The sequence below is a fragment of the Tupaia chinensis genome, unplaced genomic scaffold, assembly GCF_000334495.1.
Source record: "Tupaia chinensis unplaced genomic scaffold, TupChi_1.0 Scaffold000354_1, whole genome shotgun sequence".
Taxonomy (NCBI): domain Eukaryota; kingdom Metazoa; phylum Chordata; class Mammalia; order Scandentia; family Tupaiidae; genus Tupaia; species Tupaia belangeri.
Genome location: NW_006159849.1, coordinates 7,093,283 through 7,109,800, shown reverse-complemented (window position 1 = coordinate 7,109,800; position 16,518 = coordinate 7,093,283). Strand labels below are relative to the sequence as shown.

General features: G+C 44.0%; 3 pseudogenes; 2 read left to right on the top strand and 1 right to left on the bottom strand.

Moving 5' to 3' along the window:
* The first annotated feature begins 2,159 nt into the window (after nucleotides 1-2,159).
* LOC102481836 (small integral membrane protein 19 pseudogene) lies at nucleotides 2,160-2,498 on the top strand (annotated as a pseudogene).
* A 5,136-nt stretch (nucleotides 2,499-7,634) lies between these two features.
* On the bottom strand, nucleotides 7,635-16,144 carry LOC102489774 (eukaryotic translation initiation factor 4E type 2 pseudogene; annotated as a pseudogene).
* On the top strand, nucleotides 10,673-12,023 carry LOC102489371 (methylsterol monooxygenase 1 pseudogene; annotated as a pseudogene).
* Nucleotides 16,145-16,518: the final 374 nt, after the last annotated feature.

Genomic DNA, 16,518 nt, shown 5'->3' with positions numbered 1-16,518 from the left:
GATGAAATTTGGCTAAACAAGTTGATCATCCTACTCATGAGAGGAACATTTACACCATGGGAAGTGGCAAATCTTACAAATCAGCGCTTTCCTCCTTGGAGAACTGGTTGTTTAATATGGAACAAGCACATCACCCAGGTTTGGTTCCTCAGCAGTGCTATATTTAATTTTGTCAGGAAAAAAAAGAAACGACTTTGAAGTAAACGTTACAAAGAAAAATGAATTCATTTGTCTCATAAAGCTGTAACAGCACAAAATAAGGGTAAGACCCTGCGGCATTTAACCAGATCTCATCAGCAGCAGTCAAAAGTCATGAAATTAACTACACACACACATACATACACACGCAAACATCTAGTTAGAAAGACCAAAACAAAACCCATTTACGAGTCCTGCTCAACATCTCGATAGTTACTTGCACTAATCCTGTAATTTATGTCTTTTAAACACTGTCATTTTTTTGCCTCTGGGCATTAGGCAATTCAGGAAAGGATTCCAGAAAAATGTCAACACTACTCGCATTCCTGATTATTAATATTATTAATACTGGTATGTATTTTTTTTTAATGGCCAGTCTTCTAAATGCCTGTATGTGATCTTGGAGAAGGGATTTATAGGAGTCCTGCCCTGAATGCTACCGCTTGAGAGTCTCCTGCCTTCTGCTACTGACCTCACTTCCAAAAGCCCCTGGGGATCTCCCTGTTCAAGCTGCCCCCAGGGATTCCTTCTCTTTTCTTAGCACCTAGTCTCTGAGGCACCTCTAGAGTGGGACAAAGTGCCTGCCTACCCAGCCTACCTCCTTTCCAGTCTCTGTTGGGGTAGGGTTGGAGAAGTGGTGGGGGTGGCACAGGGAATATTAATAATGTCTCCCTCTCACCCACGTAGTCCATTCCTCCCAGCTGACTCCAGGAAGTAACTGCCCTAATCAGCCCTCTGGTCTTGACTCTCCTTCAAAAGGGGAAGAAACTGACTCTACTCTTTGTTTTTCCAAATAACCCCTCTCAGCATCTCTGGGGTCCTTGATTTCTTTCTTATAGGAATTCTTGGATTTTAGTTTATGTGAGACTCTCTCCCACAACTTCTCTCCTGAAAAGTTGGTGGTTGGGGTGCTAGACTCCCATGGCCAACTGCAGTTTGAGTCCTGGACTTGGCAGCTTGCTTTTGCACATTCCCTGTCTCACTCTCTGTCTGTCTCTCTGGTTAGCACACATGCCTTATAGCAAATCAAAATATAATAATAATAAATAAAATTAAAGAAATAATTCTAAAGAAAAAGAAAACAAAAGCCCACTCTTACAAAGGTATATAATCAGAAGAGAGACTATCACAGATCCCCCCTGGATGGGACTCAAAGATTTAGGGATTCACTTTTTTGTTGTTGTTGAGAGAGATTTTTGCTATAGGGTGTGTGCATTCACCTGAGACAGAGAGACAGAAGTCACCCTACCCCCGGGGGTGGGGGACTGGCCACACCACAATCCCTACTACATCCCTACTACTCCATTCTCCTCTTGGGATTTTAGGCATGGATGCACACACGCCAGTGTGAGTTTTGAGCTGCTAGGTCTGGGACTTGAACCATGGTCAACCATGTGGGAGTCCAACACTTTATCTACTATGTCACCTGCTGGCCCCTAGGAGTTCACTTTTTTTTTTTTTAAAGAGGTTTTTGCCTTAAGGTGCATGTGCTCACTGGAGAGAAATAGAGATAGTTAGAAAGTGAGAAATCACCCCCAAGGGGGGATGGCTGGGCTGTAATCCTCTCTCCTCCATTATTCTCCTGCAAGCTTGGGGGTGCACACAAGCCCACCGGCATAATTTTGCAGCCATTGGGTTCAGGACCCTAACCACGGTCAGAGTGGAAGTCCGGCTATGTAACCACTACACCATCTGCTGGCTCCCTCAAGGTTCAGTTTTAAGCTGTTAGGCTGAAGACTCATCCTTCTAGCACCCCAGATGGGTAAAAAATGAACAACTCAAACTCAAGCCATAAATAGTATTATATGTATGAATCTGTTCTCAATGAGCTACCAATAGAATACTTTTTCCTTTTTTTTAATTAAAAATTTTTTCTTTACTGCTTATAATTGATCAAAGTCTAAGCATACAGCCAGAAGAGCGTGGTGCATGGAGCAGCAGCAGCAGGAGCAGCTGCACCCATGACTGGAGGTTACGGCATGATGGGTGATGACGGATCTATTGACTACACTGTTGACCAAGCCTGGAATGAAGCCACCAATGTTTACTTGACAGTGATCCTTGTTAGCTTCAGTCTCTTCATGTATGCCAAGAGGAATAAAAGGGAAATCACAAGGCTATTCAGCTTGCCACCTACAGAGGAAACTTTGTCAGAGCCCAACTTCCATGATACGATAAGTAAAATTCGGCTGTGACAGCAGCTGGAAATGTACTTCATTTCAAGGAAGAATGACTATCAGCAGCCACAAAACCAAGATGACTGTGTGCAGCTCACTGGAGTGAAGCCTCCAAAAAAGTGAGCATGAGCAGCCTGTGTTGAGCAGTAGGGTAGGAGCGCCTGATCCTGCTAAATCATGAACAGCGTTTAAGGAAACTCTTTCTGCCTAAGATCATTTTACTTATGACCTTTCCCCAGCCTTTCGGTGTGCTAAGTTTTGCTTTTCTAATTGCATCTCCAATCCATTTGTTCCACAAATACAAATGGCCCAGAAGGCCTGGACCCAGAGAGCCTGCATATACCCAGAAAGACACAGGATGACCACAGAGACAGCAACTTCCCCTTGTGAAGACCTAGGACTTCTTCAGGACATCAGTCAGAAGTAAAAACACATCTTTGGAAGCAAGAATCCTGGAGCTTATACCACTGTGATCAGAACATTTTGCAAAATTAAAAAAATAAAAATCCAGCAATTGAAACAAAAAAAGTCTAAGCATACATTGCTAGCAAGTTCCACAAAGGATTGTTATGAATTTCAAAAGACAAAATCACAACAAATGCAGTTAAATGACCTAATGTCTCGAGGCAGCATCTCCTCTGTAAATTGAGAAAAGGTGCTCTGATGAGTTTAGCAGAGGAAGTTACCTCTACAGGCTGAAAAGTTGTTAAGATGGGCCAGCTCATTTCATAGTTGAGGTGGCTGGATCCCACATGGCTGTCTATGTGGTTCAAGTACCAGACCTGGCTGCTTATGAAATATGCCAGACACATGTGCACACATGTCCAAGACCCTGAAAGGAGGAAGAAAAGGAGGAGAAGGGATTGCAACGTGGCCATTCCCTAGGTGTGCGTGGAGGGCGCTTTCTCACTTTCCCTCTCTTTGTTTCCCTGTTTCCAGTGAGCACACACGCCCTCTGGCAAAACAAAACAAAAGTCTGAAGAAATGAAACAGGGATCAAAAAATGGATCAACTGTTTCAAAGTTACTTTCGTATAGTATTAAAACAGAAGGGATTTCCGTATCATGTTGGCTAAAATCACTCTGCTTGGGGATTTGGCTATTACCGCTCTTTCTTTTCTTTTTATTTTTTTTTTGTTTGCAATAGGGTGCGTGCGCTCGCCAGACAGACAGAGAGAGACAGAGAGATAGAAAGCGAGAAATCACCCCCCAGGGGGGGATGGCCACGCCGCAATCCCTTCTCTTCCATTCTCCTCTTGGGATCTTGGGCATGCATACACATGTGCCCGGTGTGAGTTTTAAGCCATCGGGTCTGGGACTAGAACCGCATTCAACTACAGGGGAGTCCAGCAACATAGCCATTACGCTAACTGCTGGTCCCGATTACCTCTCTTTCAGCTGAACAACTTTGTTTTGGTTTGGTGTTAGAAACTACAGCATGAGTGACTCCGTTTTGGCTTGGTTTGGTCTATAGGAGCCTTAGTGTAGGAGCTCCATCCAAATCAATGGCTTCCTGTAAATTTTATTTAACATAAATAAAAACAGTTGCCTCCCCTCATAGGCAACTATTTTCAGTTCTTTTAGATGACTCTTTTCAAATTTGCCTAATATATGTAATAAAATGTTTGATTTTTGTTGTTCCTGTTGTCCCACTTAGGAATTATCAGCCTACTTCCCACTCTAGAAGATGACATTTTGGGCTGGCCAGTTGTGCAATGGTTAGGCAACTGAACCCACACAGGAAGGTCCTTGGATTGCAACCTGGGGCCTCCCCATACACACTGGGTGCACCTGCCCGTGATCCTGGTTGGCTGAGGCTAGAGGAGGATCGTGGTGTGGAGGCTACATTGGAGGTGCCTTTTTCTCTCTCTCACTGTCTCTCTCTGTTCTGGAAGAAATAAATTTTTTTAAAAATAATTATTTTATTCAACTTTATTTATTTCAATTTGACCAGAGAGGGACAACAAGAGAGAGAGAGGAGAGAGAGAAAGCAAGCCACCAGGTCGACTTGAACCAGCACCGTTAAGCACCAGGCCACCTCCTGGCCCCCAAAACCTTTTTTTTTTTTTTTTGTAGGGTTTTTTGTCTTAGAGTGCATGTGCTCACTGGAAAGAGAAAGAGAGATGGAGGCAGTGAGAGAAAAAGTGAGAAATCACCCATTGGGGGAATGGCCATGCTGCAATCCCTTCTCCTCTTATCTCCTGGGATCTTGGGCACACATACACATGCTTCTGGCATGAGTTTCAAGCCACTGGGTTCAGGACTCAAACTGTGGTCAGCTATGTGGGAATCCAGCAATGTAACCACTATACCATCTGCTAGTCCCCTAAACAAACTTTTTTAAAGAATGAGATTTTACTCTATTAACTATTTTTATTCCCACATTCTTACTGAATATATGTATATATATATATACACACATACACATTTAAATTGGACAGTTGGTCAATCATTATTTAGTGTTGATATAATGATGATGATGAAATAATATCTACTGTTTACTCATGTAATATAATAGAACTTTTCCTGACCTGCACAACTCTTTGTGTTCCCTGGTGTTATTAATCGCCATTCTGTTTTCTTTTCGTTTCCTTTTTTTTTTTGGAGAGGTTTTTGCTATAGGGCGCATGCGCTCGCCAGAAAGACAAAGAGAGCCAGAGAGACAAAAGCGAGAAATCACCCCCCATGGGGGATGGCCACGCCACAATCCCTTCTCCTCCAGTCTCCTCTCAGGATCTTGGGCACACACTCACACATGCCCAGCGTGAGTTTAAGCCGCCAGGTCCAGAACTTGAACCGCGGTCAACTACATGGGAGTCCAGCGACATAGCCATTACACTAACTGCTGGTCCCCCTCTTTTCTTTTATTTTTATAATATCGCTTTTTTTTTTTTTTTCTTTTGGTGGAGGCTAATTTTATTACAAGATGTCCCTTTATCATTTGGGGGAGGAAAAAAATTCTCCTCTGCCCTTTTGGAGTTTCTGGCTGGGCCTAAGACTTAAACTTACATAAGACGAATTAATGGGAAAAAAGTATACACATTTTATTAATTTTTTTGTGTGTATTTGGTAATCTTTACAAGAAAATGAAGGTCTGATAAAGTGACCAGAACAGACAGCATGCATGTGTTTTAGACAATGAAGCGATAAATTGTGGAGCAATGACTAGACGAGGGCTTTGGGCTACAAGTAGTAACTGTAGTAATTGTGAGGATGTGACTCAGGGCTAAATTGGGGGGAAATGGTGGAAGATAGGGTTATTTTAGTAAGTTTATTTTAACAGATCCATTTCAGCATCCATTCCCAGTCTGTTCATAACAAGGACTTTTTTCCTTGTTGCAGGGAGGGTACTTTTCTCAAGGGAAATTTCATGCCCTATTTTTCTGTAGAAAAGAAGTGGTCTTAGACAGCCACAGTGGCACAGCAGTAACATAATGATCTATGTTTCTGAGGCCACCTGGGAAGGTCCTGGGTTCAAATCCTGAGGGCTCCCTGTGCATACTAGGTACCTGTGACCATGCTGGTGATCCTGGTTAGCTGAGGTAGAGGGAAATCTCTGTTGGGAGAGCCTGTTTCTCATTCTCTCTCAGAAATAAATAAACACACTTAAAAGAATACAATAGAGGGACCAGCAGTTGGCATAATGGCTATGTTGCTGGACTCCCATGTAGTTGAACACGGTTCGAGTTCCGAACCCAGTAGCTTAAACTCACGCCGGGCACATATATGTGTGTGCCCAAGATCCCTAGAGGACAACGGAGGAGAAGTGAATGTGGCATGGCCATCCCCCTGGGGGCGATTTCTCACTTTCTATCTCTCTTTGTCTTTCTGGTGAGTGCACATGTCCTATAACAAAAAAAAAAAAAAAAAAACTCTCAAAAAAAAAAACAAAAGGAATATAATAGAAAAAAGAGATCAGAAAGACCTTTCTATATCTGCTGTTTCTCAAGTATCTTTGGTTCATAATGATCAAAATGCCAGTGGCATATTTTGGGGTGGCATGTCTCTTTCTCTCCCTCAACTCTGTCCCTCTCTGGTGGCCACTGCTGGTCCCACTACTGTGACAAATTTCAAGCTCCCAAAGCCATGACAATGGCACTGAGCAGAGGCTAGGAACTAGAGCATAGTATCCTATCCTTAGAGAGTATTGCCACCATGGAAGTACTATAGACATAAACAGACATAAATAATCTTGATAGCATAGGGAAATCTGGAAAATTCGGTAGTTGTGAATTTTGAGTATCGTCTTTATTTTTCATGTACTTGTTTAATTGTAAGTATATATACACACACATTAGTTTTGGTATGGTGCACATGTGCTTATCAGAGAGAAACACAGAGAGAGAGAAAGTGAGAAATCACCCCTTAGGGGAGATGGTCATGCTGAAATCCCTTCTCCTCCATTCTCCTCAAGATTTTGGCACAAATGCACGTGTCGGGCTTGTTTTTCAAACTGTTGGGTCTGGGACCTGAACCGCACACTTGGCTATGTGGGATCTGCCTTAACCTCCACACCACCCACTGGCCTAATTTAATTTTTAATAATGGTGGTGTGTAACACATGCTTAAGTAATGTCTGAACATTTAGTAACCTACTCACCTACTCTCTAATAGTATGAACTGGGTCCAGCACAAAAAAGAAAACATTTTATGTGAAATGGCTTTGTAAATTGAGAGGCATTATGAAAAGACTTGTATTCTTCTTTAGTAATTCCTACCTTTTTTTTTTTTTTTTTTTAGAGATTTTTGCTATAGGGCACGTGGGCTCACCAGACAGACAGACAGAGACACAGAAAGCGAGAAATCACCCCCCAAGGGGGATGGCCACGCTGCAATCCCTTCTCCTCCATTCTCCTCTTGAGATCTTGAGTGCGCACGCACATGTGCCCTGCGTGAGTTTTAAGCCACCAGGTCCAGGACTCAAACCACAGTCGACTACATGGGAGTCCAGCAACATAGCCATTATGCTCACTGCTGGTCCCTGTTATTTTTTATTTTTATTTTTTAAAAAGAACTATTTATTTAATTTTACAGTGAAAGTCATCAGGTCTGGGACTCGAACCATGGTCATCCATGTAAGAGTGTCCGGCACCTTAACCACCACACCACCTGCTGGTCCCGTCAGGCTGTTCTTAAAAACATAATGCTCTTCCACTTCCTCTTGTCCAGGACAGAAGCATCTTCTAGGTGGCATGCCAACAGAACAAGAGACTCCGATGATGCCAGCTTCAATGAGTGCCATCCAGAGAGGAGAGGGTCATGGCACATTCAACCGCAACTTCCAGAGGTTTGGAAAAAGGAGCCTTTAGAGGCCCAGCCTGCCTGGCATTTTGATGCTGTGAGTGTGAATTCCATAATGATGTTGGGAGGTAGGTTAAACACTTGCCGAAGCGTGTCCCGGATTTGGGCTGTGGTAGCTTGGTCACCGGCAGTCTTATTCCAGATTGAAATGATGTCCTCCTGAAAGCAGACAGAGACCACAGCCCCCAGATCTTCTCCCATGAACGGTTCCGCCAGCATGGCCATGATGTGATTCTCCCAGAGTTGGAGGCCACGCCCTTTCACGGCCAAATCTTCCCCTTGCCACTGTTTTGATTTGCATCGTCCTCCCACATGGGCTTAATTCCTTCTTTGGAGAGATGGATGTCACTGTGGCCTGTCAGGTCCCATGGACGTACCATGTGGCTATAAAGCCTCCAGAACCGCTCGGCAGAGGCGAAGGTGCCAACCTGTTTGATATTCTGTCTGTAGCTCTGTGAACTCGTGGGACAGCTGGGGGTGCTCCTGGAGTACCGGAAAGGGTGGGTGTACTGCAGGGGATGCTCTGCTGGTCCAGGGACGACAGCCTCCCTTTTGCTGCTGCCCTGACTCTTGTCCCGGTCCGCCTTTTCCTTCTCATCATCTTTCTGTGGGCTGTTTTCTTCATTCTGATCGTGGTCCCCACTGTCATCTCCTTTCAAAGCATCAAACTTGTTGTTCATCCTCTCACCAGCGCTGTTACCTTATTATTTTATTTTACTGTGACCAGAGAGAGACAGAGAGAGAGGAGAAGTGAGAAGGCAAGCTGCCAGGTCTAGGACTCAAACCATGGTCAGTCATGTGGGAGTCCAGTGCCTTAACCACCAACCTACCCAACAGACTGATTGTATATAATAACACTTTTCTAAGTTTCTGCTAACAGGTTAAAATGCCTCACGGGTTTGTCTAGAATTTATTACCCTTCTACCCAGCCTGGTTCGGTGGGAAATGTAGCTTTTCTTCCTTGGCTCAGGGTTGCGTGGGCACTGGGGTAAAGTAGGTGTGTGGCGACCTGCTGTTACATAACTATATATCAGGGAGGTCTGTGAACACGCTGTCACCATGCGGAGTATGAGAAATCTTCAAAAGTTCGCAGAAATACACATTAAGAGAAAACATTTTTTTTTTGCCCTAAAATAAATTAGTACTATAATTCCATTTTCTATGATCTTTTGGAGGTACCCTCATTGTGGGAAACGACTGAAATTTCATCTCTAATCCCTTCCCTATAGGTTTGAAGGCAAAAGAAGATTGAGGGATTATTTGGAGGCTAACTGAACAGTAAACTCTTACAAGGTCCATTTTTTTGGGGGGAGAGGTTTTTGCTATAGGGCACGTGCGCTCGCCCAAAAGACAGAGAGAGAGAGAAAGAGAGAGAGAGAGAGAGTGAGAGAGAGAAATCACCCTCCCAGGGGGGATAGCCACGCCGCAATTCCTTCTCCTCTCGGGATCTTGGGCACGCACGCACACGCGCCCTGCGTGAGTTTAAGCCACTGGGTCCGGGACTCGAACTGCGGTCGACTATGTGGGAGTTCAGCAACATAATCATTATGCTAACTGCTGGTCCCACAAGGTCCTTAACACTACTCAAAGTGAACTGGCTAATAGTGTGTTCTAAGAAATGGAGAATTCAACTCAGGGATAGTTGAGTGCCTACAGTATACCAGCAACTGGCTGGCCAAGTGAAAAGATATCAACACCTGCCCCTGGGAGAACTTTCGGTCTAATGGTGCCATTAAAACTGTGTCCCAGAATCTGAGCCCCCTGGGCCATCCACAGCCCCAACACGGGTAGTTGGCTTATTACCAGGATGCTGGTTTTTAGAATGAGAAATCTAATTTCAATTTGAGAACCATGCGGGAGTTCTTGAGCAGGTAGGGGAAGTGCTTGAGTGGTGAAGAACGAAGTGAACCCAGGCAACAGGAAGCCAAGGGAGAAAAAGGGAAAGGGAGTCTCAGAGATTCATTGAAGTTCTCCTGTGTATGGGTTTCTCCTTCCACCGACACCCCCACAACTACCCTCCTGTAACATTTATTGTCTTTTGCTAGCACTTTTAGAGTTGGGTTTGTTTGTGTTTATGTGGACAAAACCAGTCAATGTGCGATTGTAATCCATTCATTTGACACGTATGGGGCCCTCGCTGTGTGCAAGGACCATGCTGGGTGCTGGGGTTACGGCAATAAGTGAGGGAGGCATGGCCCTCGCTTCACGAAGGGTGCAGTCCAGCAGGGGCTGCAAATGGCAGGTGAAGAATCCCCACCACGCCCAGAGCTGCAAGGACCGACATGAGGTGCTGAGAACATGGAACCATCAAGGCCGAGTGGGGAGGGGTCTGCAAGGCTGTGCCAAGAACGTTCTTCAGGGTAAAGTGAACGCCCTGGGAAAGAGAAGTAGGGAATAAAGACAAAAATAACACAAGTAAAGACAGAAACAACACTGGCCACATCTCAGAGCCATGAGAAACAGCACTGCACGTTTAGGGATCTGGGGATTCGAAATTGTTGGAGCCAAAGCAGAGCAGGTGAGCAGAGAGCAAAGCACGTGCGCTACAGCGTGAGTGCAGTGAGGTCAGAAAAGCTCGCTTTTCATGCTAGATAAACTTGGACTTGATCCCTTCTGACCTGGCTTTACACACGAGAGGGATTGTTTGTCTTTCTCTTTTTTTAGAAGACACGGTCATGATCTTCCTGCCTTAGCCTCTGCAGTTGCTGGAATCACACTCACATGCCATCACGCCTGGCCTTTAGGTTAGGGAAGGAATTGAACCTGCACCTCCCATGTGGCCCCAGCCTACAGAGTGCAGCGTCTCTGCAGTGTGTGCTACCACAGCTTCTCCTAGCTGCCCCCGAATGCTTACTCTGGGGGCAGAGTGGACGATGGGCTGAGGGGGAGGGAGAGGATAGAGGTGAGGCAGGAGAAAGCTAGAAATGCAAGTGGGTAAGGGGGGTGGAGAGTCTGACTCTGGGGCTAGATAGAAAAACCAATCAGGACGGTCAGTCTAAACTGGGTGAGCCAGGGCGCAGTCCTCTCGAGGTGGTCCAGAATTATATAGCTGTCTCCAGAGATTTGAAAAAATGGCAACAAATGAAAGTGTTATTAGCATCTTTAGTTCAGCATCCTTGGCTATGGAATATGTAGACTCACTTTTGCCTGAGAATCCTTTGCAAAAACCATTGAAGAATGCTTGGAACTACATGTTGGATAATTATACAAAGTTCCAGATCGCTACATGGGGATTCCTGATAGTTCATGAAGCCCTTTATTTCTTGTTCTCTTTACCTGGATTTTTATTCCAATTCATACCTTTCATGAAAAGATACAAAATTCAAAAGGATAAACCAGAAACATGGGAAGGTCAATGGAAATGTTTTAAAGTACTTCTTTTTAATCATTTTTGTATCCAGCTATCTTTGATTTGTGGAACCTATTATTTTACAGAGTTTTTCAATATTCCTTATGATTGGGAAAGAATGCCAAGATGGTATATGTTCTTGGTAAGATGCTTCAGCTGCGGTCATTGAGGATACTTGGCACTATTTCTTGCATAGACTCTTACATCACAAAAGAATATATAAATACATTCATAAAGTTCATCATGAATTTCAGGCTCCATTTGGAATGGACGCTGAATATGCACATCCTTTGGAAATCCTAACTCTTGAATTTTTCATTGGAATCTTGCTTTTGTGTGATCACGTTGCTTTTCTCTGGGCATGGGTTACTGTTCGATTGATAGAAACTATTGGAGTCCATAGTGGGTATGATATTCCCCTCAACCCCCTAAATCTCATCCCTTTCTACGCTGGGTCTCGGCATCACGGTTTCCACCACATGAACTTCATTGGAAATTATGCCTCGACATTTACGTGGTGGGATAGATTGCTTGGAACAGACTCTCAGTATAATGCCTACAATGAAAAGATGAAGAAGCTTGGGAAAAAGACTGAATAAACCTCATGTAAACCTTCCTGAAGGTATACATTTCCTGAATTGAAACTAGTAGCTAACATTGCTTCTGGGGAACAGAAATAAGCATGTGTCCTGGCTGCTAAGTGATAAAAAGAACATTAATAACTTTTAAATACCTTCCTAGTGGGAACTTTTTCTACTTCACCTACAAGTTCTGTAGAAATAAATAAATATATATTTAAATACAGTTTTCATGAAGGAGTTTTAAAGGCCATGTTTCTAGCCTTACAGAAAGGTTTTAAGTAATGGAAGAAGTATTCATCTATGTCCTTTCCCCCAGAACTATATAGGCCTGGGGACCTATATATAGGTGGCATGGTTAAGGCATTGGATTTTCACATGGGTGACTGGGTTCGAGTCCTAGACCTAGTGGCTTAAAAAACATACCCAGTACATGTGTGTGCATGCCCAAAATCCTGAGAGGAGAATGGGCAGAAGTGATTAAGATTTGACAATCCCTTGGTGGGGGTTGCTTGCTCATTTTCTCTCTGTTTCTCTCTGTTTCTCTCCAGGAAGCACATACACTTGTCTCAGGGGAGAAAAAAAAAAAAAAAAAACTGGAAAAAGAATTTTTTTAGCCACGTCATTTGATATAGTGAGTGATTGAAACTGCCAAATCAGGAATAGTCAACACTGAAAATTTCCACTCTTGCCTGGAGCTGACCATTCTTCTTTTCTTCGAAGACTCTTTTGATTATAATTCACTACTGACATCTGTAAATGAAACCATTTCTGAATTGATGTAAATGGAGTATTTTAGTCTAAAGATTTTTCAAGTTACTTGAATTTTTTGGGAAGAATTAAGGAGCTTTATTTCTGCTATTTACCCTTTCCTTTTTTGTAAATCAGATTTTCATCATACTTCAAGCTGTAAATCGAAACTTTGTGAGCTGACTTGCTGTATTTGCACTTTGAGCTATTGAAATAAATGTCGTTTTTATCTGGTTAAAAAAAAAAAAAAAAAAAACCCAATCAGGACAGAAAATTCGCCACCCAAGGTAATAGACAAGAGATTAGTGGGGGGTGTCTACCTGATGAGTCACATTTGATAGAGCCAGCAAGATGAATCAGTGGGCTCGGCTACATTTGTAAGATGTTTTTAAAAACTTTTAAAAAAGAATTATTTTATTTAACATTATTTATTTTTATTTATTTTAATTTGGCCAGAGAGAGAGAGGGGGAAGGGGAAGAGGAGGGGAGAGGAGGAGAGGGGAGAGGGGGAGAGGAAGTAAAAAGCAAGCCACCAGGTCCTGGACTTAAACTGCGGTTGGCTGTGTGGGAGTCCAGTGCCCTGAACTGCCACGCCACCTACCGACCCCAAGATTAAAAACAAAATTAATTAATTAATGAATTAATTAAAATTTGACCAGAGAGGGACAGAGTGAGAGAGAGAGAGAGAGAGAGGGAGAGGGAGAGAGAAAGTGAGAAAGCAAGCTGCCAAGTCCAGGACTCGAACCGAGGTGGGCCATGTGGGAGTTCAGTGCTCTTAACCAGTCACATTTGACAGAGACAATAAGATGAGAACAATCAGTGGACCCAGCCAATGACCCACTGACCCGAGCTAGATTAAAAATGATAAACCACGCAGGACAGAAGACAACTGCCAGGGCCCTTGAGCCACTCTCTTTCCCACCACCCAGGCTGCTCCTGCCTCTCAAGAGTGTCGTTTTGCTTTTACTTAATAAACTATCTTTTTGTCCCCTCTATCGGCATGTTTTGTTCAATTCTTTGTTTGAAACACCAAACATCACCGAAGTCATCCCACATCATTACTAAAAAGGGATGAGCAAAGACTTAATTCCCCCAGGGAGCGAAATAAGCTTGGGGTCTGGAAAGTAGGCTGTGGCCTCCCTTTGACCCCTGTTAAATGGAATTATTTTGACCTAAAATGACCTATGTGGCCTATAGAACATCATATTTGACTTGTGTAATAGCATAACCTGTAAATTCCATACTAAAAACCAAAAGAAACTTCTAATTTCTATACTAAGAGCATCATTTATAATAGTGACAGAGAGTGGCACAAATACCCTAAGTTTTAGTCAATCTCTCAAATATTTAAGAGGCTTACCAAAAGGGGAGAAATTGTTAAATTAAACTATTTTGGCTCAAAACAGCTGCTGCAGCCCCACACTTGGATTCCTATGGATGGGCTGAAACCGAGCATGTTAGGTTATTTTTTTTGAGCTGGTTGCTAGGTTACAACCAATCACAGCAGCTAGGCTTCAGTCAATCCCAGGCATCCCTCCTTTTAAACAGTGTTAAAACAAACTTCAGAATGGAACCGATAATTTCTCTACCTCACTCCCTCACTTACATTCCCTCTCAATGCACACACCACTTTCCTTTTCCACTGACTTAAATACAAAATTGACCATGAAACTAGCTGGAATTGTCCAAAAGTCCGGGAACGACTGCCTAATTTAATTTTTAACGGGACCAGCAGATGACATGGTAGTTAAGGCACTGGCCACTCCCACCTGGCCAACCGCGGTTTAAGTCCTGGACCTGTGGCTTGCTTTCTTATTTTCTCTCTCTCTCTCTCTCTCTCTGGTCGAATTAAAATAAATAAATGAGTAAAATAAATTAAATAACTCTTAAAAATCATACTAACATTTGTTCAATAAAACTCTATTAATTTATTTTTTCTTTTAGCACCCCTATAATGGGAACAGGCGAAGGGAACAAGGGACCTGCAAACTTGGAAAGAGCAGAAATAAGTGGCTGTGGAATCAGTTAAGAAATCAATGAACTTACCTGCAACGGAGAGAGTTCCTCAGGACTTGGCCAACGCAGTGTCAGTAAGGTCTGGAGGAGGCTAAGGGTCCTTGTGGTTGGTTGGTGGGCCTCAGGGAAGTCCACCTTGAGCCTGAAATGCTCCTTCAATCGCAGAGGCTACCACTGGGAAGGCCTCCTTCTGAACTCAAAACAGCTATCGATCTTGTTCCCTTTTCTCTATTCGTCTGTCCTCATCACAATGATTAAAGTCTTTGAAGGCTAGGTCCATGACTTCAGATTGTGGAGTCTGAGGGCCCTTTTAGAATTTTAGGAGCTTATGCCAAATATCAGGGACTGACTGGGAGATGAGATGCACTGTGAGGACAGATTGGCCTTCCCTGGAGTCTGGATCTAAGGTGATGTAGAGACCAAGGGCCTCTGAAGACCTAGAGAGTAAGAGTGGGGTTCTTACCTGAGCTCTGGGTAAATTTATATAATTGATGGGCTCAGTATGGCCCTTTCATCCCTTCAATAAGGCAAGAGCGCATGTGGTCTCACCGTCTACAATCTGCAGACTCATGCTGATAGTCCCAGGGAGGACCTTGGTCAGAGACAGAGGCATAAGCATCCACCTGCCTCAGATCAAGATCATCTGTTTTCCCTTGCTTCAGCCCAAATGCAACCTCTCTATTTGGGATTAGTACAAGTAGAGAATGATGTGAATGTCTTACCAGGATAAGTAATTAAAAAATTATTTATTTAATTCCATTTGTTATTATTATTATTATTACTTTAATTTGACCAGAGAGAGAAAAGGAAAGTAAGAAAACAAGCTGCCAGGTCTAGAACTGGAACCACGGTCAGCCATGTGGGAGTCCAACACCTTAACCACCATGCCACCTACCGGCCCCTCGCCTGGACCAATCATAAGACAGAGTGAGGTACTTAAACACCTTAGTAAATTTAGTTGGGTTGAAAGAGAAACTGTCAAGTTCAGCCTCAATCTGAGAGGAAGATCAGACATTGAAAAAGGACATGGACCCAGATCGTACCTTCAGCCTTTGCTGCTTCTCCGAGCAGTTAGAGGGGGCGGGGAGGGTAGAAGGCTGATGAGGGGGAGGAACATGATGGGCTCCAGATCTTGTTGTTGGGGGAGGAGGAAGGGGAGGATGCCGGCTGGAGACTTTCAGTCTCAGGAGATGGTGAAGGGGCATCCGAGGAGGAAGAAAGTACGAGGAGGAGACATAGGGAGGGGATGACAGGTTCAGAGAGTGGAAGCAGGAAGAATCCTCCATAATTCGGTCGCAGAGAAGGATTTGAAAAATAGTGCAGGACGGGCAGGGAGAGGGACCAGCATGGAGGGATGAAAGGCCTGGAGAAAGGGGACCTCAGGCCCTTTGCCATTATGTTGGAGGAAATCATTGAGAACATGAAGAATTTGGAAGTCGAGATGTTACTCCTAGTGGGAGAAGTGAGAGGACAGGAGACCCAGGAGGAGAATTTAGCCATCAAAGCATCTCCTCATCCGAAAATTCCAACAGTGAGCGGAGATCGCACTTGAAGAGGGGCATCCCCTAGTTCAAGAGAATCGGGAAGGGACCTGGCCCCAGCCAGACGAGGAGGGTGTTGCCCTAGTGCTAGGATTTGTCCCTGTGAGGAGAACTGGTCCCTGGGTGACACCTCTGAGACAGAGGTCTTGTCACTCACCCAAACGAGAGGTCCATGCAGCAGAAAGTCCCAGCTGCGTCTCGCTTGTGACGGCTGTCTCCAGTGAGTCCTCCCCAGTTTCGGTGCCAAAGTTTAGACTAGGACTCGAGAGGCACCATCTCAAGTAAAAAAGGAAAGTTTATAGAGAGAAAGAGTGCCTGAGGACCTGAGGCCGGAGGTGCTTCAGCCCCGCCGTCTGGATTTTGATGGTCCTCCTGCCTCAGCCTCTCAAGCAGCTGGGAGTAGAGGCGTGAGTACCACATCTCCCTGTTTAAGAATAACAACGCAATCAGTGAGTCTCAGAACCTGGAGGCATGTGATCCTTATTGGTGAGTTTCCACCCCTCACATTCTTGTCTCCGGCCTTTCCTACCTCCCATGTGAGGCCTGCTGTCAGAGCAATGTTTGTAAAATTATGGCCATTTTTGTACCATGACATGGTTTGTGCCTTAC